Below are 20,094 nucleotides of genomic sequence, written 5' to 3' on the forward strand. Positions count from 1 at the left end.
TATGGATGTGAGAGTTGGACTGTGAAGAAAGCTGAGCACCGAAGAATTGATGCTTTTGAACTGTGGTGTTGGAGAAGACTCTTGAGAGTCCCTTGGACTGCAAGGAGATCCAACAAGTCCATTCTAAAGGAGATCAGCCCTGGGATTTCTTTGGAAGGAATGATGCTAGAGCTGAAACTCCAGTACTTTGGCCACCTCATGGGAAGAGTTGACTCATTGGAAAAGACTCTGATGCTGGGAAGGATTGGGGGCAGGAGGAGAAGGGGACGACAGAGGATGAAATGGCTGGATGGCATCACCAATTCAATGGATGTGAGTTTGAGTGAACTCCTGGAGTTGGTGATGGACAGGGAGGCCTGGCATGCTGCAATTCATGGGGTCGCAAAGAGTTGGACACAACAGAGCAACTGAACTGAACTGAACTGAATTACAGAGGTATGGAGAATTTTATCATTGTACTTTCTCCTATAAAAATGGGGCATCTGTAAACATGGTCTGAATGGAAAAATTCTGCTTGGCCTAAACACCTCACACTTTTGAGTGTGAGACTGGTATTTTGGTGTGGGCTGTGGGCACTGTATTTATCTTTCTTGTTTTACATGGTTTCCATTGGCGGTGGTATATTCTGCTTTCCTAGTTTATAGAACTCTATTATAAAAACTCTGGGTGCAATTTAATAGTCATTTTTGTATTGCTGTTCCAATATTTTATGGTCATATTTAAATTTTTGAAGTAATTCAAAAGCATTAGCCTGGCATGGTTTGAAGAACTCTGAATTAGGACCTGGCTGGCATTAATGTTCTACTCAGCTATGCATCATATATAAACAATGGACAAGTCACTTAATTTCTCTAGTGCTCTATTTTCTTATTTGAAAGATGAGGAAAATACTATCCATTCTTACTATCTAATGTAGTTGTAATACAAATCACATGAGAAGATGTATGTAAAACTGCTGCTTAAATGAAATGGTCTTACCTTGCTAGTAATTGACTTTTGTCAAATTGCCAGCTCCCATACTTCAGATAGGGAGAAGGCAATGGCACCACACTCTAGCACTCTTGCCTGGAAAATCCCATGGATGGAGGAGCCTGGTGGGCCGCAGTCCATGGGGTCGCTAAGAGTCGGACATGACTGAACCACTTCACTTTCACTTTTCACTTTCATGCATTGGAGAAGGAAATGGCAACCCACTGCAGTGTTCTTGCCTGGAGAACCCCAGGGATGGGGGAGCCTGGTGGGCTGCCGTCTCTGGGGTCGCACAGAGTCAGACACGACTGAAGCAACTTAGCAGTAGCAGCAGCATACTTCAGATAATATCAACAAGAGATGCCTGTTTCCTACATATATGGCTCAGAGAAATTGTAGCAAGCAGCTTCTATGACAAAAGTTGGCATATGATAAGACATAAGCCAAAATTTACACTTGGAATAATACTCGAAGACACCTACTTAAGTTTCCATGTGAATATGTAAATAAGAAGACTGAGGCCCAGAAATGGTTAATAACCTTCTTAAGATCAGTGTGTTCTGATACTTTATTTGGTACTTACTATGGACATGGAACAACAGACTGGTTCCAAATAGGAAAAGGAGTATGTCAAGGCTGTATATTGTCACCCTGCTTATTTAACTTATATGCAGAGTACATCATGAGAAACACTGGACTGGAAGAAACACAAGCTGGAATCAAGATTGCCGGGAGAAATATCAATCACCTCAGATATGCAGATGACACCACCCTTATGGCAGAAAGTGAAGAGGAACTCAAAAGCCTCTTGATGAAAGTGAAAGTAGAGACTGAAAAAGTTGGCTTAAAGCTCAAGATTCAGAAAACGAAGATCATGGCATCTGGTCCCATCACTTCATGGGAAATAGATGGGGAAACAGTGGAAATAGTGTCAGACTTTATCTTTCTGGGCTCCAAAATCACTACACATGGTGACTGCAGCCATGAAATTAAAAGACGCTTACTTCTTGGAAGGAAAGTTATGACTAACCTAGATAGCATATTGAAAAGCAGAGACATCACTTTGCCAACAAAGGTTCGTCTAGTCAAAGCTATGGTTTTTCCTGTGGTCATGTATGGATGTGAGAGTTGGACTGTGAAGAAGGCTGAGCACCGAAGAATTGATGCTTTTGAAGTGTGGTGTTGGAGAAGACTCTTGAGCGTCCCTTGGACTGCAAGGAGATCCAACCAGTCCATTCTAAAGGAGATCAACCCTGGGATTTCTTTGGAAGGAATGATGCTAAAGCTGAAACTCCAGTACTTTGGCCACCTCATGGGAAGAGTTGACTCATTGGAAAAGACTCTGATGCTGGGAGGGATTGAGGGCAGGAGGAGAAGGGGACGACAGAGGATGAGATGGCTGGATGGCATCACTGACTCGATGGACGTGAGTCTGGGTGAACTCCTGGAGTTGGTGATGGACAGGGAGGCCTGGCATGCTGCGATTCACGGGGTTGCAAAGAGTTGGACACGACTGAGTGACTGATCTGATCTGATCTGATGGTTCATGATGCTATTGGAAATAATTACTGGATTAGGTAGGGCCTTGCCTCAATCTTTTAGATCCAGGGTCAGCAAACTACCCCCTGGGTCATGGGTAAAATTTGGGCTGGCACCTGTTTTGGTAAATAAAGTTTTATTGGAACTCAGCCATACATATTTATTTATTTACTGTCTGTGGCTGGTTTGGGGTTTCCCTCGTGGCTCAAGTGGTAAAGAATCCTCCTGCCAATGCAGGAGATGTGGGTTTGATCCTTGGGTTGGTAAGATCCCCCGGATAAGGAAATGGCAACCCACTCCAGTATTCCTTCCTGGAAAATCCCATAGACAAAAGAGCGGGCTACAGACCATGGGGTCACAAAACAGTCTGACATGACTTAGCAACTAACCAACAACAACAATAGCTGCTTTCATGCTGCAGAAGCAAACTTGAGTTAGTTCCAACAGAGAACTAAAATATTTACTATCTGGCCTTTTACAGAAAATGTGTTGACCCTCTTTTTAAGATATTATGATTATTTTTTTAAAAAGTGCTTTTAGAATATCATAAAGAAAGTAACACACACTTTTGGGGAGAAAGTTCAAATAGTTCAAAAATGTATGAAGTGAAATGTGAAAGAGAAAAATTTTCATTCATCTTAGATTAAACTTTCTCTGTCGCCTTTGGAGCCTAGCACAATTGCCTGGCACAGAGTAAGTGGTCATCAGTAAATGACTGTCAAGGAAAGGAAGAAAGGAAGGAGGTTAAAAGGGAGAAGCAGGAGCAGGAAGGCTAGGTAACAGGCAGAAAGGTCAGATTGGTTAAATATAAGGTCTTCAAGTCCTGAAAAAAATCACTATTTTTTTTTCCAGACTTTCACTTTGTTCTAAAACTCAATATTCATTTCTTCACATTCTCTAAGTATTCTGAAAAGGGTAATAGATTTTATCCTCAAATTCCACTCTTTTTTTTTCACGCTAATATTGGAGACATGCTGCAAAAGAAGAGGATTTGGGGAGATGTGTGCCTCTGGGCTATCTGTGTATAAGAAAGCAAATTCCATACAAGTTAACTTCCTTGACAAAAGTAAAATATTTTACTTCTCTCCTTGTAAAGTAAGAAGATATGAACCTCATGGTTTGCCATAGAATGAGCCTTCTGAGACAGAGGACAGCTATCCAGTAAGCAACAGGTTTTCTCACAATAAACAAGAGCAAGCAATGGATACTTGTGGAATACTCTGCATCCTTGTTTCCTACAGGAGTATAAGCCAGGGATTGCTTTAACGAGGAAGTGACTGTACTGTCTTATTGAAAGATTGTTCTCAGTTCACAATCCATGAATTAACTGCACAAGCTTCTATCATGTTACCTTTAAAGCAGGCTATTGTAAGACAGTGTTAGCCTACGAATTCTCAAAAGAAGTGTGTCATGAGAAAGTAAGCATATGAAGTTTACCTATTTCTTCATTATATTTCTGTTTCTTCCCTTGCCTTTTGCCTGGTGAGGTAACACAACACAGAACCTTCGGCTTATTGTTTTAAGCAGAGTTCATCTAGTTCCCTTCGGGATCCTGGGTAGTGGAATGCTTTGAAGACCTCCCATGGATAGAAAACCTTTGCATTATAATCTTATTACACAAGAGGGAAAGTTAGCAGAAGGAGTTCTTTTCTTTCCCGCTCCTCTTATTTTAGTTTGTCTCCACCACATAACAGTGTGACACAGAATGAAGCGGGCGCAAGTCTCTGTGTGATATTGACTTGGAACTGCTTTTTGGCTGTCATCGTTGACATGTCACCACTTTGTCACCTTGCCTCCCAGGTTCTGTCAACTGTAGCTGGGTGTCTGAGATCACTGTCAGCCCTGTGGAATGTGCCTGTGGCGTTTGCAGGAAGGTTAGTCCACTTAGACAAGGCGATCACTGCCTGGGGAGTTGCTGTGCTTGCATTCCCTGGATTTGTGAGATTAACAGAGAGCCCTCCAGTGTGGGATGAGGACTTCAAGAATGTCAAGGGAGGAAACAGCCCCTCCATCTGTTTGATTGCAACACTGATTTTACGAAATGGCATGTGTAGTGACCCCTTTATCCACAGCTCTTTTTTTCCTCCAATATTGTAGCTAGGCTTTTGTCATCTCGGTTTGTATTTCATTTAAAAAGAAAACAACGTTTTGTCAAACCCGGAACTCAGTCACCCCGCATCTGTTTACAGTTCATAGAATGACTGAGTATGTGTGAGAAGACAATGGCAGAAACTGGGAGGATTTCTGCCGCCCTCAGGAGCCGCCCCCCTCCTAAACTCTTCTGAGGCTATCTGGTTTCTTCCCGCCTTCATTCCTCTCCTCTTCAGTTCCTCCTTCCCCACAAACAACTTTATTCTTTGTGTGCAGAAGTTTGCCATTTGGTCTCAAGGTTAGTTTTAATACCTAAATGTTTTCAACTGCTGGTTCTTCAATAGCCTCCAGGACTCCGTCTGCACTTTTGGTGACTGTCTAACAGGCAGGGCGTAAATGATAGGATTAGTTTTCATCTACACTTGCAGCCACAGAATTTTTTATTTGCTTTAGAGCAGTAGCTCTCAAAATGGAAACTTTTAAAATATTTTAACTTATTTGGTTAAAACCATTGGGTCATATCACAAAACACAACTGAAGGAAAATCCATGGCGAGGACTTGTAGGGAAAGGAAGGACCAGAGTTCTGATGGAGGACCAATAAAGGGAATAAAAAATATCATTTAAATATCTTATCCATTTCCCTTTCTTATTTAAAGGAAAATCTCAACAAGCAGGCTAGCCTGTAACATCATTCTTCCAGGCTTCTCTGTTCCTGTTTAACAACATTAAAACCTGTCTGTAAGCCCCCCGCTGGGAGAAGGAAAACATTCCCTTTGCTGGCAGGTGGTCTTTTTGCAAGCACTTTCCAATTGAAAACATATGTTCCTGGGTGTGAGGAGGCTTCTGGTAAGTAGGGGGGAAGCTCATGCTAGGAGTGATTGAATTATATAGGCACATTCAAGATAAACATGCTTAGTGTTCCTTCCTTCCAAAATAAAGGTAGAGATTTTGGTAACACATAGAAGCTCTCTATCCTACTCACCTTCAGCTGCAAATAGAAGGTTTTCCTTCACTGTCGTCCAACATAGTTCAGTGTTTACATCTTCTTTCATGTTACTGTTATTGGAAAAGACCCTGATGCTGGGAAAGACTGAAGGCAGGAGGAGAAGGGGATAACAGAGGATGAGATGTTTGGATGGCATCACTGACTTGATAGACATGAGTTTGAGCAAGCTCTGGGAGTTGGTGATGGACAGGGAAGCCTGGAGTGCTGCAGTCCATGGGGTCACAAAGAGTCAGACTTGACTGAGTGACTGAATGGAAGACCCCCCTGTTTCTCTTCCTTTTTCTGGGTCTGCCACCAAGACCATTTAAACTACCAAAACATGGGATTGATCTTCTTAAGAATAAGATTCCTTCCTCAGGCTTCAGATTTCTTCACATTTAATGGAAGAGAGAGGAGTTGCAATGAAGAACCAAAAGAATATCCTTTTCCTGTTCAAAAGAAGGGGGAAGTTTTTTAGCAAAGATCTTTTTAAAATGAGAAGTTTGATGCAGGAAAATAAGTATGTGATGTGAATGATCATTTGAAAGGAAGTCAATGAGAAAAGTTTACAAAAATATCATAATGAAATAAACTTAACAATATGTCTTTTACTAAATGTCAGACATCTGTCATGTGCCTTTCTTTGTCTGAATACATTCTGGTAGACTCAATGTGGCTAATTCTGGTGCATTGCCTGGAATGAAGAATGAGTAATTTGCTTCATATAAATTAGAATTTAATTGAAGTTTGTGAAGTATGAAACCCATAAAGCCATTTTCCCCAACATTCTAAACTTTAAAAGTAATTGAGAATTGTATAGAGGCAATGAAAACCTGCATAATATGGGGAAATGTCTTTATTCCAACCCAACAGAATTTTATAAATGAATACAATATCTCCCAGGGGAAAAGAGGAGGTCAGATTGATACTTTTTTAAGCAATTGGTTATTAGGTTAAAGTTTGCTGGGTGTTCTCAAGTGGCTTAGTGGTAAAGAATTCGCTTGCCAAGCTGGAGACACCGGTTCGATTGCGGGGTTGGGAATATTGCTGGAGAAGGAAATGGCAACCCACTCCAGTATTCTTCCTGGGAAATCCCATGGACAGAGGAGCCTGGAGGGCTACAGTCCATAGGGTGGCAAAGAGTTGGATATGACCGAAATCAGGGGCTGAGCATGCACGCATGCATGTATGCATCTGGATCAGCTGCCAAGTGCTCCCCCAAATGTCAGTGCTCTATAATGAACATTCTATTGCTTGAAAGCTCAAAGTTTTCTTTACTGGCTCAGAAAAAGTGGTATCACATTTTTGATTTTCCTCAATAACTGATTTTTGTGCATTTACTATATAGAAAGTGAATCTAATGATATTAAAGGGGATAGTCAGGTTACCAGCTTGGAAAATATTGAAAATGAAACAAATTCCTCTGTTTACTTTTTAATAGAAATATCCTACACTGTACTTGCAAACCATTGGTTTATGAGTGAATTAGTTTACAATATTCATAGAATTACATGTGTATATTAGCACTCCTAAGAGTTGCTTGAGTAACCCGGATAAAAGGGTTAAGAAAATACTATACTGTCCTTCAGTTATTACAGACTAGTTAGAAACTGGAAAACAGGCATTCTGATTTAGGGGGAAAAAAAAAACCATAATGATACTTTGTTTTTATATAGTGCTTTTCAGACATGACTTCATTATTTATCAAAACATTCTTCTGAGTGTCTGAGTGTAGGTAGGAAGGGCTTTCTTCAGTTTATAGAGGCATAAAGTTGGGCATAAAAAGATTAATTGATTTCTGCTGGGCAGAGAAAATCTCTGCGGAAGGGAAAGAGAGACCGACTTTCTACAAAGTCCTCAAGAGCCTGCTATTTCTCCAGTAAATATAAATCACATCATCATTAACTTTGTAACAACTCCTCAGGAGTTTTTGCCACAACATCAGTGTTAACCATCTCCATGGTACTGATTTAAGAAGATTTGGAGGTTTTGCTTATTTATCGCTTTATGCTAACATACTACATTCACATAGAACAGTTACTGGCTGAACAGCATTACTTACATGGTAATAGAGAAAAGATGACAATCAGTAATGACATTCTAATCCTAATTCAAGAGTGCACAGAGGGTACAGCTAAGAGTTGTCATTACTTGCTCCCTGCAAGTACTACTTAAGGCCAGAAAATCATGTAATTAGAGGACCTTTCAAAGCCCCTGATTTCAAGAAAACTTCCAAGCATAATTATAAGGTCCTTACAATATATTAAAAAAATTGAGATTCCCTGGTGCCTCAGATGGTGAAAAGTCTGCCTGCAGTGCAGGAGGCCCGGGTTCGATCCCTGGGTCAGGAATATCCCCTGGAGAAGGAAATGGCAACCCATTCCAATATTCTTTCCTGGAAGATCCCATGGATGGAAGAGCCTGGGGGACTAGAGTCCATAGGGTCGCAAAGAGTCAGACACAATGGAGTGACTTCACTTTTATAAAAAGTATATCTTGGCAATTGCTTTGCTTATGTAGTTTTTCTGGTCTGAATGAAGTAGAATAGGGACACCATCAATTCATACTTTTGTAAGTTCACTTTGGCTATAACATGGAGAACATAGAGGTCAATGAATTAGAAGACAGGGTGATCAGTTAGGAGGTTTTGGTGGGAATCCAGATTAAAAAAATAATGGTGGCATTAATTAGAGAAGTGTTAGTGGGGACGGGCTTCCTTGGTGACTCAGATGGTAAAGCCTCTGCCTGCAATGCGGGAGACCTGGACTCAATCCCTAGGTTGGGAAAATCCCCTGGAGAAGGAAAGGGCAACCCTTTCAGTACTCTTTCCTGGAAAATTCTATAGACAGAGGAGCCTGGTAGGTTACAGTCCATGGGGTTGCAAAGAGTTGAACACGACTGAGCGATTTAACTTTCTTTCTAGTGGTGATGGACAGAAGTAGGTGGACATAGAAACATTTACTGGATTAAATTGATTTTTCTTTTGGTTTCTGGAGCTGAAAGAAAGGAGTTAAAAATGCCTTCCAGGTTTTGTTTGTTTGCTTTCAATTAAGTGGATATTGATGTCATTCAGTGAGACTAGGATTAGCAGAGAGTGACAGAGTTAGTCTGGGGAAATGCCCTGATGAGGCTGAGGTACCTGGGAGATGTCTAGGTAAAACCATGGGCAGTTGAATGTATGGCTGAGTTCAGCCTCAGTGGGTATCCTCTATATAATCTTCCATGACTTTAAGGGAAAGTCATGTCTACATTCTGAATGCCTCTTCACAGCTAAGATTTGAGGAGTTATCTTGATTTATCTCACAGTGTCTCAATGTATAGTTTAACAAAAATATTACCTAATTTCTTCAGTTACATGTAATCTAAAAACTCAGATTTATAAAGTATATTTAAAAGTAGTGATTTTTTCTGAATTCATAGGATATTTGAGTTTTATCCTTCAGTTCTACTTCAGGCAGATATTATACTCACATGCACAGACCCAATCTGTAGGAGGAGATGGCAACCCACTCTGGTGTTCTCGCTTGGGAAATCCCATGGACGGAGGAGCCTTGTGAGTTTCAGTCCACAGGGCCGTAAAGAGTTGCACACAACTGAGCAACTGATCATTCGTGCATGCTCAGACCCAACATTCTTCCTGAAATTCACTATTCTCTTGGTATTATGAAATAAGACTTCTGTTTCTGTAAACAGCAGTCTTTTGACTGGGAAATTGATTCCTATGCTTTTAAGACCTTTTAAGACCTTTTTATCCAGACCTTGATGAATGATGTACTTTTCAGATATGAATTTATAACCTGTCATTCATTCATTCCACAGGCACTATCCTAGGTACTTTGATTTGTCTGTTTGATAATTCTTTCTTTGGAGACATTATAATCAATGGAGACAACAGTAAAGATATATAGAAAAGATATAGAATAATATATGTGAGTATGTTAGTTGCTCAGTCATGTCCGACTCTTTGTGACCCCATGGACTGTAGCCCACCAGGCTCTTCTGTCCATGGCATTCTCCAGGCAAGAATACTGGAGTAGATTCCCGTTTCCTTCTCCAAGTATAACATATAGTATAGTATTAATAAATGTTTCCAAGTTATCTGGAGAAAAATTAAATCTGTGAAGGTGAAAAAGAAACACTTGAGGAGGATGGTTTTCAGTTTTCAGTGAGTCAGTCAGAGGAAGTTTGGTAGGAAGATGAAGTTTGAGACTAGACCTGAAGGAGATGGAGGAGGAAGTCAAGTCACTTTAAGGGGGAGGAATGTGCCTACTGGAGAGGGGATAGAAAATGCAAGCGCTCTGCATAGTCATGACCTCCACAGTAAAGACACCAAAGTGATTAGAGTGAAGTAAACAATACGGAAAGTTGTAGTAGATGAAACTGGAAAGGAAAGGAAGTTAGGGTTCCAGATTGTCTGTGCCTTTTAGACCACGATAGGAAGGAATTCATGGAGAGTTTTAGGCCGATGGGTGACATGCTCTGACATGTTCTTAAAGGACCATTAGTTGTTGTGCTAAAAAAAAAAAAAAAAAAGGAAGTCAAGTGTCAAGATAGAAGTAGGGAAAATTAGAATGATTCAGGAGAAAATTAATGGGGGTGGTACTGTGGATGGTTAATTCCAGCAGTCCTGGAATTGGCCTCAACTGTTTGGCTGAAGAGATGTATCTGCGTAAGTGCTGCTCACTAACTGATTGTGCCACTGTTAAAAAAAAAAAGAGGTTGTTTCTAGATGGTTAAAAAAAAATGTTGTATCTAGATGGCACTAACCTTTAGTCAAACAACATGGAAGTAAATAACAGTGTAGCACTCAATTCTATTATAGGACTTATAAATACGCCATTCTATCTCTAGGATACTTTTGTTCCAAAATGATATTTCACTTGAATAAACGTGTAATAATATCAGAAGTTGAAAAACAGGGAAGATGTAGAATATTGATTCAATTTAAGCCAAATATTATTCTCTGTGATTCTGAACCCAATATTAATCCTGGAATTATGTGGATTTAATATGAGCTTAAGAAAAGAACACCATTTCTAAGCTAAAATGAATTAAAGTTGCCATTAGTTTGCTATCAGCCTTTAATATTCTGCTCTGTGTTTTTACATTTCTTTTGCAGAAAATCTGGGATGACTTTAGCTTAGTTACAAAGTGAGAAACTGGAAAGTTTCTAACCTCTGTGTAGTAGGTGCTGAATAAATGTTTGTTAAATAGATGAATGCACACATGAGTAAATGAAGAATCACACAAATGGCTTATGAATAAATATATGAATTTATAGTAGTATGTATAATGTAAAAAACATGTTATGTACAGAGAGAGGCAGTCAGGAATCCATTGTGATTCCTTTTGTTAATAGGAACAGCATTGAGACATCCTTGGAGAGTCAGGGCAATGGGAAAAAGCATCCTTCCTAAAGCAGACTGGGGGATGGAATGCAAGGGTAGATGAGGGGCAAGGTTCACAGCTAACTCAGGTGTTTTCAATGAACAATGAGTCTGTGTTTAGGTGAATCCTAGGCTCCAACAGTTGGAGAAGTCAATGGCACCCCACTCCAGTACTCTTGCCTGGAAAATCCCACGGACCAAGGGGCCTGGTAGGCTGCAGTCCATGAGGTCGAGAAGAGTCGGACACGACTGAGTGACTTCACTTTCACTTTTCACTTTCATGCATTGGAGAAGGAAATGGCAACCCACTCCAGTGTTCTTGCCTGGAGAATCCCAGGGACGGGGGAGCCTGGTGGGCTGCCATCTCTGGGGTCACACAGAGTCGGACACGACTGAAGCGACTTATTAGCAGCAGCAGCAGCAGGCTCCAACAGTGGGGACTGAAGTTTGAGTTTGAGCAAAGAGAAGTTGCTCAAGACAGAATGTATCCCTCCTGGGTAGAACTGTCTCATCAGAGAAAAGGGTGGAAGTTATTTCTTTCCTTTTCTGAGTCATGAACTCGACCTCCCTCACTCCCCACATACCCCTAAGGTATCAGTGAACTGAACTCTCACGAAGAATGTGACTATTCTCATAGGTGTTTTCAGACAAGTGGTTTCTCCACCCACTCTTCTCCCAAGGTGGTTCCTCAAGCAGGTAGCAAACTGAGGCGTGGGATAGAGACACATGCTGAAAAGCCATTTTAGAGAAGCTAACCTCAGAGTGATTTAGGAAATAAAAAGAAAATAATCCCAAATTCCTGTATCCTAATATATACACCTAGATAGATAGGTAGGTAGATAGATAGATGGATGGATGGATGGATAGACAGAGTAAACAAACTATATAGAAAAGGCTTCCAACACTGGTTCTTTTTTCCTTTTAGACTATTTAAAAAATTCTTTCTACTTCCTTTTTTCTCAGCTTAGTAAATATATGCTAATTCTCACCGAATTTTGCTTAAAAAAATAAGTGTACATATTAGCATAATTTGATAGAAATTAATCAAAGAAACCATCCCTTTTAAAGCCAAGCAGCCCCGCCACCCACTAGCCCACCAAGCAATGTGAACAAGTGGGAATTTCTGTTCAAACAGTAGTTGCAAAATATTCTTTGATATCCAGACTATTGATGGTAGGGTTTGTCTCTTCAGTCAAATAGAATATTTCTGTCATTCCAATGAAAAGAAAAGTAAATTCAGTTTGAAAAGACTGCAGTTTGTTGTTTGTCTTTAGACAATAGACACTAAACACCTAAGAGTGAGGAAATAAATGCAAAGAGAAAAGAAGTAGATCAGAAGTTCCTACAGATCTCCAGTCCAACCAGATGCTCTGAGGAAAGTGTATTCTGTGGCAGAGCACATTCCTGCAGGGCTCCATATGCTTTCTTCTCTAGGGGATGCACAAGACTCATTACGATAGGAAAGACCCCCAAATCCTGAAATAAAGAAATCTATTTAGCTTCCCTTAATGCGATTCTTCTAAAATTTATGAGTCCATAAAGGCTTCTTGAATGCAATACCCCTAAAGATCCTGCAGACCTAGCATGACTATAGCAGACAATGCAAACATACTCAAGTATACACAGAACTGGGCCCAAGGGAAATGGAATCACTCAGAGGTAATCAAAGCATTTGTAGAAAAACATATCCTTTTGAGGCTCAGAGTATGGAAAACGAAATGATATAAGCTGGGAACCATGCATCACATCATTCCAAGATAGTTGGGATTAGAAAGAATTAAAAAGAAACCAAGAAAGAAGAAACAAAAGCCCAAGAATTAAATCCACTAAATTGCATTTTTAATTAATCCTTCTGGTAGTTGTGGACCAAACTTTTCTCGGATGAGGAATATTAAGAGCACAATATTTTTCACTAAACCAGTGCCTTTGAAACTCTGAGATCCACTTGCCTTGGAAAACCCCACTTTGCTGGGCTTTTAATGGGTCTTGGAAGAGGAGAGTAGAGGTTTTCAAATGCTCATAAAAAGACTACAAGGCTTCTTGGACATCAAATTCCTCTAACAAAACAATAATTTGTTGAATTAAGTGCCAGTGTAACAGATGGATTGTATTTCCTTCATGATGTGCACAAATTAAAAAATTAAAGAGAAAGGCACTGGTAAAACCAGCTTTGTATTTTGCTAGACCTGATACATTTAGAAAAATGGTTTGAGATGTTTGGCTAAAGCCCAGTGCCACCGGGTCTGCCTGGCTCCAGACACCAGCCCCATTGACTGAAATATTCTATTAAATAAACAGATGGGTGGTGGTTTGTTACTGACTTTTCCACAAAAGTGAATTATGAAATGTAATGTTTCTAGGAGGATAAAGTACCTGTGCTTCATACTTTTACAAAGGTGGATTGACCATTTTAAGGAAACCTCAGAAATAATATAAGCTGAAGAATTTTTTTTAAAAGGCTAATTGTATCAGTATGAGATAATTGAGAATGGGAAAAAGAATTACCTAAAGAAAACAAGTAACCTGAAAAATTGAGACTATTAAGTTTTGTGAATAGCTTAAATTTCTGCCACTATGAATATAATTATTGGGACGCTTTTTTTTTTATAGTAATGTAATCATTGGAAAAGACTCTGATGCTGGGAGGGATTGGGGGCAGGAGGAAAAGGGGACGACAGAGGATGAGATGGCTGGATGGCATCACCGACTCAATGGATGTGAGTTTGAGTGAACTCTGGGAGTTGGTGATGGACAGGGAGGCCTGGCGTGCTACAATTCATGGGGTTGCAAAGAGTTGGACACGACTGAGCAACTGAAGTGAACTGAACTGAATCTATGACAAACCTAGACAGTGTGTTAAAAAGCAGAGATATCGCCTGTTGACAAAGGTCTGTATAGTCAAATCTATGTTTTTCCCCGTAGTCATGTACAGATGTGAGAGTTGGACCATAAAGAAGGCTGAGCGCCAAAGAATTGATGCCTTTGAAATGTGGTGCTGGAGAGGATTCAAGGATTCCTTGACAGTGAGATCAAACCAGCCAATCCTAAAGGAAATCAATTCCGAGTATTCATTGGAAAGACTGATGCTGAAGCTGAAGCTACAATACTTTGACCACCTGATGTGAAGAGCCGAATCACTGGAAAAGACCGATGCTGGGAAAGATTGAAGGCAGGAGGAGAAGGGGCTGACAGAAGATGAGATGGTTGGATGGCATCACTGACTCGATGGACATGAGTTTGAATAAACTCTGGGAGATAATGGACAGGGAAGCCTGGCATGCTGCAGTCCACAGGGTCACAAAAAGTCTCACAAGACTGAGCAACTGAACAACTACAAATTTCTTATTTATTTGTATGCTTTTCTTATTAGTAAACTTCAATTTTTAGATCAGTTTTAGATTCACAGCAAAACTGAGTGGAAAGTACAGAGAGTTTCCATACATCCTCTGTTCTCTTCACACACACACACACACACACACGCATCTGGTACCATCAACATCCCATAACAGAGTGGTACACTTGTTATAATCAATGAACCTACACTGACATGTCACTGACACCCAAAGTCCACAGTTTACATTAGAGCTCACTCTCTGTATGCTTTTAGCAAGGAGATATCTTGATATCATGGATTATTTTCTTGTTAAACAACCAACAATGCTACTTAAAATATATTATCAGTGCATATTTGAGGATTAAGGATATTCAAGGCTTTTGCTTGTTCTGAAACAATTTATAATCACACATTAATTCATTTGATTTCAAAAAGAAATAAAATGTAAGAGGATGTAAGTTTTACCTATTCAACTCATCACAAGAAGCAGACAAGCCTCATAAATTATCAAATGCTATTTCTATTTTGCAATGCAGCAATGATATGTTTTACTTGGTATAATCTATTCTTTCTTAAGACTGCCACCTTTGGAAAGACAAACAACAGAAAATCCGCTTTATGACAATGCTTTACATAGGAAATTATTGTAATAGTAAAACTAAACCCATATTCATTTCTAATAAACCTATTTCTAGTGTTTCCTTTTCAATATCACTTTGTAACCTTGCATGCATCAACTATGTGCCTCTTTTTCTTTTACAAGGACTGAGAGATATATTCTGCCTCCAAAGATGGAGTTTCTGTTTCCTGACCTAAAATGTACCCGATAATCCATTCACTGAGCAGATTAAAATTCCCAAAGAAGAGATTAGAAACATCAAGATCAATTTAGACTCTCAGACTGTTCTTGGCTAAGGCCTGATGTACACATTTCTGGCATTAACTATGGTCCAGATATATTCCTGAAGAGGGTGATTAGTGCATGAACTTGCCTGGTACCCAAAGAATCACTATTGTACTCAGCAATGCCCAGAACCCCTAAATGTACATGGCTTTTAATGAATTAATTGAGTTAGGAATGCATTCACATGGAGCATCTTATCTGGAGTCCAAGCTTTCTATATAAAATAGCATTCATGCACATGTGTTTAGTGGCTTCAGTCGTGGTCGACTCTTTGCCACCCTGTGGACTGTAGCCCACTGGGCTCCTCTGTCTCTGGGATTCCCAGACAAGGATACTGGATTGGGTTGCCATGCCTTCCTCCAGGGGATCTTCCTGACCCAGGGTGAACTCATGTCTCCTGCGGCTCCTACATTGCGGGCAGATCTTTTACCACATATAATAGCACTTAGGACTATTGTTTGCTCAGTAGCTCAGTCATGTCTAACTCTTTGTGACCCTGTGGACTTTAGGCTATCAGGCTCCTCTGTTCATGAAATCTCCAGGCAAGAATACTGGTAGACATTCCCTTCTCCAGAGGATCTTCCCATCCCAGGGATGGAACTCAGAGCTCCTGCATTGCAGGCAGATTCTTTACAATCTGAGTCAGCAGGGGATTACTGCATTAATTTTATATTTCCTTTGTGCTTCACAGTAAGAATAACTGCTAATAGCTTAGTTTTCACATCAGAGAACATAAATCCACAAAAAGAAAAAAATGAAATTCAGCTGCAATCTCCAATTCAATAAAAACTGACCTTCTGTTTTCTTAATTTTCTTTCTTTCTTTCTTTAATTTGTGCATTCCCAAATTCATTTTCCCTTATCCTTAAAACAACCTTCATTCTCCAACTTTGACTCAGATATTCACATTCTTATTTCTTTGGCCTGGGGTTCCAAGTTTAGAGCACTTGGTCCAGACTTACATAATCAAACACCTTAAGGTCCATGCCCCCTCATACCCATCCATCCATAGTGGTAATTTGGGACATGTGACCAAAACTTGTTTAAACTGGATTTTCAGTTGTGCAAACCAATACACATTCTTTCCTGGTTAAGTTGAGTTGAATTGGCTTTCTTTTCATTTGAAACAAATCAAAATAGCCTTGACATACCCTTTCAGATATTTTACTGAGGCTACTCATACACAGATTTTTTTTAATGGAGCTATTTCTATGACTTTAAGTTTTCCAACAACTAAGTCTGAGAACTTCAGTTTGGTGGTTATAATTCAAAGACTCAAAATGAACTTTAACACTGTAATAGGAACTCAAGATTATCTTAAAAACTTTCTTAATTTAATTGATTTTTCTAGAGTACCTGCAATTTTGGGGTGCTTTCAATAGGTTTGCTGCTTTGATGTACAGCATTGCAATACAAAGAACATTCTTTGCTTTTTTATTTAATACTGTTTTTATTTTCCTCTGTCCTCTTAATTGTTTCTAACATTTGACTGGTATTTATTTAGGATATAACTCACCAATATTAGACTCAATTTCTCATTAAAATTAAGCCATTAATCTTGGCTTAATTGGCAGGACCAATGCACATGAATTGCAGAAAAACAGATGACCTGTTTTAAAAGGTTTTGGACTATAAATTCACAATTTCTCCTTGATTCTGTATGAGAAGCAGTTTCCTACTTTCTGCTTCAACTAGAGGGGTGAACAAGAATTTCTAATCAAGCTATTGTAGGTATGATAATATGATAATACTCAGAGAGTAGCTTTCTAGAGATTAAGGTTTACGTAAATGTGAACTTGAAGGATTTCTAAACTCTCCCCTTACTCCTCTCCTTTTACACACCTCACCCATGCTGATGGGGTAGGATTAGTGCCTGGGAAAAGGAGTGAGATGTCATTTTCTGGCTTCTTTTTTTAAATTTAATATTCATGTTACTGTATTGAACATTTATGGTTTGAAAACTTTAACCTTTAACAGAGATAAAGCCAGGTCTTGTTCATTTTCAGGAAATAAGAATGACTTGATCAAGTCAATCCACATAGAAATAGTGAAAGGAAGCTTAACAAAAACTAGAGTCTTCTATAAGAATTTTATCTTGACTGAAATCCAAAGATGATTATTTTACAATTTACTTTAACATAAAACTGACCTTGATTACAATGTGAGAATATATATGAATAAGTGTTAATTGTATGTGGGTAGGTGAAGAAAATTAGTGATAGATACATTCTACTGTTGTATTAGTTTTAATTTAACAGTCTTGAGAGAGAAAAACTGCCTTCACCATTTAGCATTTATAAACAGAGTTTATAATATAATATTTAAGCTTGCTTTGGGCAGACTCTAGGGCTACATAGGAGGGTGGTGGGCTGGGTCATATGTTTTAGAATACAAAATGGTATTTCCCTAAATCTCTTAGTGACTGGAAAATAAAGCCTCACTAAAGGGGAGGGACATGCCTCAGATGCATGATCAGTCTCTCTTATAAGCCTTTTCCCAGAGTTTGAAACTCACTTGGAGTGGAAGCTTAAATACTGTTCAGTTATTTATTTTGTATCTACATAATGGAAGTTTGTCCAATATCAGATAAAAACAAAATTTCAACCCAAACTACTGAAATGTATTCCTACTTATCATTGAAGAGTTCCTTTATTTTCTTCCTTTCTTTGCCTCAACACTGTTGACTGACATGCCATGATTAAGTATACATGAATCCAGTTTTCCTTAATATTTATAGAGTTTATAGTGAGATAGACTAAAATCTGAAAGAATATAAGAACTGTAATATCTTTACCGTGTGCTGGTCAACTGAAGTGTGTATTAGTCGCTCAGTCGTGTCTGACTCTTTGCCACCCACGGACTGTAGCCCTCTAGGCTGTTCTGTCTATAGAATTCTCCAGGCAAGAATACTGAAGTGGGTAGTCATTCTCATCTCCAGAGTATCTTCCCGACCCAGAGATCAGATCTGAGTATCCTGCATTGCAGGCAGATTCTTTACCATCTTAGCCACCAGGAAGCTCTGGATCATCTGAAGGCAAAGTATTAAATCCACATTAAGCAAGGTAATAAGTTTGTTAATTTTGTAGTTTATACATTTACATGTACTTCTTTATATTTGTCGTATATCAATTTCAGACTGCCTAACTCAAATAACATAGCCAGACATTATTAACCTGAGTAATTGAATCAGTCCTTCATATATTTGCATTTTTTCTCTTTAAGTGTGTGATCCCTAATTTTTTTTTTCTACTTAATGCCAGGTGGCCAAAAGAGTTTATTGGCCCTTTAAAGTAAATTAGCATTGTAATTAAATAATTGCAGATGATAAGAAAGTTGTTCCCTGGTGGTTCAGTGGTAAAGAATCTGCCTGCAATGTAGGAGACCTGGATTCCATCCCTGGGTTGGGAAAATCCCCTGGAGAAGGAAAGGGCAACCACTCCAGTATTCTTGCCTGGGAAATCCCATGGACAGAGGAGCCTGACAGATTATAGTCTATGGGGTCTCAAAGAGATGGACATGACTTAGCGACCAAACAACAATAAGAAAAATTCCTATCAACAATTTAGTCACTATTATGAATGGAATCTTTTTATCATAGTTTCTAAATAGTTTTTTCTGGTACTTAAGAAATTCATACATATTTTTTATTTCTTTTTCTATTTTTTCCATTGACCATTACAAAATGTTTTCATAGGTTACAACAACTTCTCAGTTGTTTTTCTTGGAATTCTTTTGGAATAATAAAAAATCATTATTTGCCTTAGACACAGATTTAACCACATGTATAAAATGCCTATTGGGTGTTTAGCCCTATCCTAAGTGCAATCAGAAAGGAACTAAAATACATTAAACATGGTTATCACCCACAGCCAAGGAAGACTGAATATCATTCTGTAGTAAATAATCAAGTGGCATTTCCAAAGTAGCATATTTGGAAGATAGGTACACATCTTCATAGTATATGTAATGATGGGATTCAGAAGTATGAATATGAAGAAAACAGTTCTTGGCAAGGATAAATCAGATGAAGTTAATTATAGATTACACATAAAAGGAGATCATGTTTGGGTAATAGTCATAGGCTAACAAGAGAACAGTAGGGTCAGAAGGATTCTGGAAAGATAGTAGCCTCATAATTTTTTAATCTTTCTGAATCCTCATAAAAATAGAGAAACTAAATAAAAAAAAAACCTGTGGGCAATATTAATAATGAAATCAATTTACAAGATACCCCTAAGAACTACGAAATATAAGCTGCAGAGATCAAATTTATCTCAGCTTAAAGACTTGGAAAAAAAGAAAAGAGCCTCTTGATAAAAGTGAAAGAGGAGAGTTAAAAGGTTGGCTTAAAACTCAACATTCAGAAAATTAAGATCATGGCATCTAGTCCCACCACTTCATGGCAGATAGATGGGGAAATAATGGAAACAGTGAGAGACTTTACTTTTGGGGTTCCAAAATCACTGCAGATGTCGACTGCAGCCATGAAATTAAAAGATGCTTGCTCCTTGGAAGAAAAGCTATGCCCAACCTGGACAGCATATTAAAAAGCAGAGACATTACTTTGCCAACAAAGGTCCATCTAGTCAAAGCTTTGGTTTTTCCAGTAGTCAGGTATGGATGTGAGAGTTGGACTGTCAAGAAAGATGAGCACTGAAGAATTGATGCTTCTGAACTGTGGTGTTGGAAAAGACTCTTGAGGGTGCCTTGGACAGCAAGGAGATCCATCCAGTCCATCCTAAAGGAAATCAGTCCTGAATATTCAGTGGAAGGACTGATGCTGAAGCTGAAACTCCAATCATTTGGCCACCTGATGAGAAGAACTAACTCATTGGAAAAGTCCCTGATACTGGGAAAGATTGAAGGCAGGAGGAGAAGGGGATG

Source organism: Bos indicus x Bos taurus, chromosome 9 (assembly GCF_003369695.1).
Source record: "Bos indicus x Bos taurus breed Angus x Brahman F1 hybrid chromosome 9, Bos_hybrid_MaternalHap_v2.0, whole genome shotgun sequence".
NCBI classification, from domain to species: domain Eukaryota; kingdom Metazoa; phylum Chordata; class Mammalia; order Artiodactyla; family Bovidae; genus Bos; species Bos indicus x Bos taurus.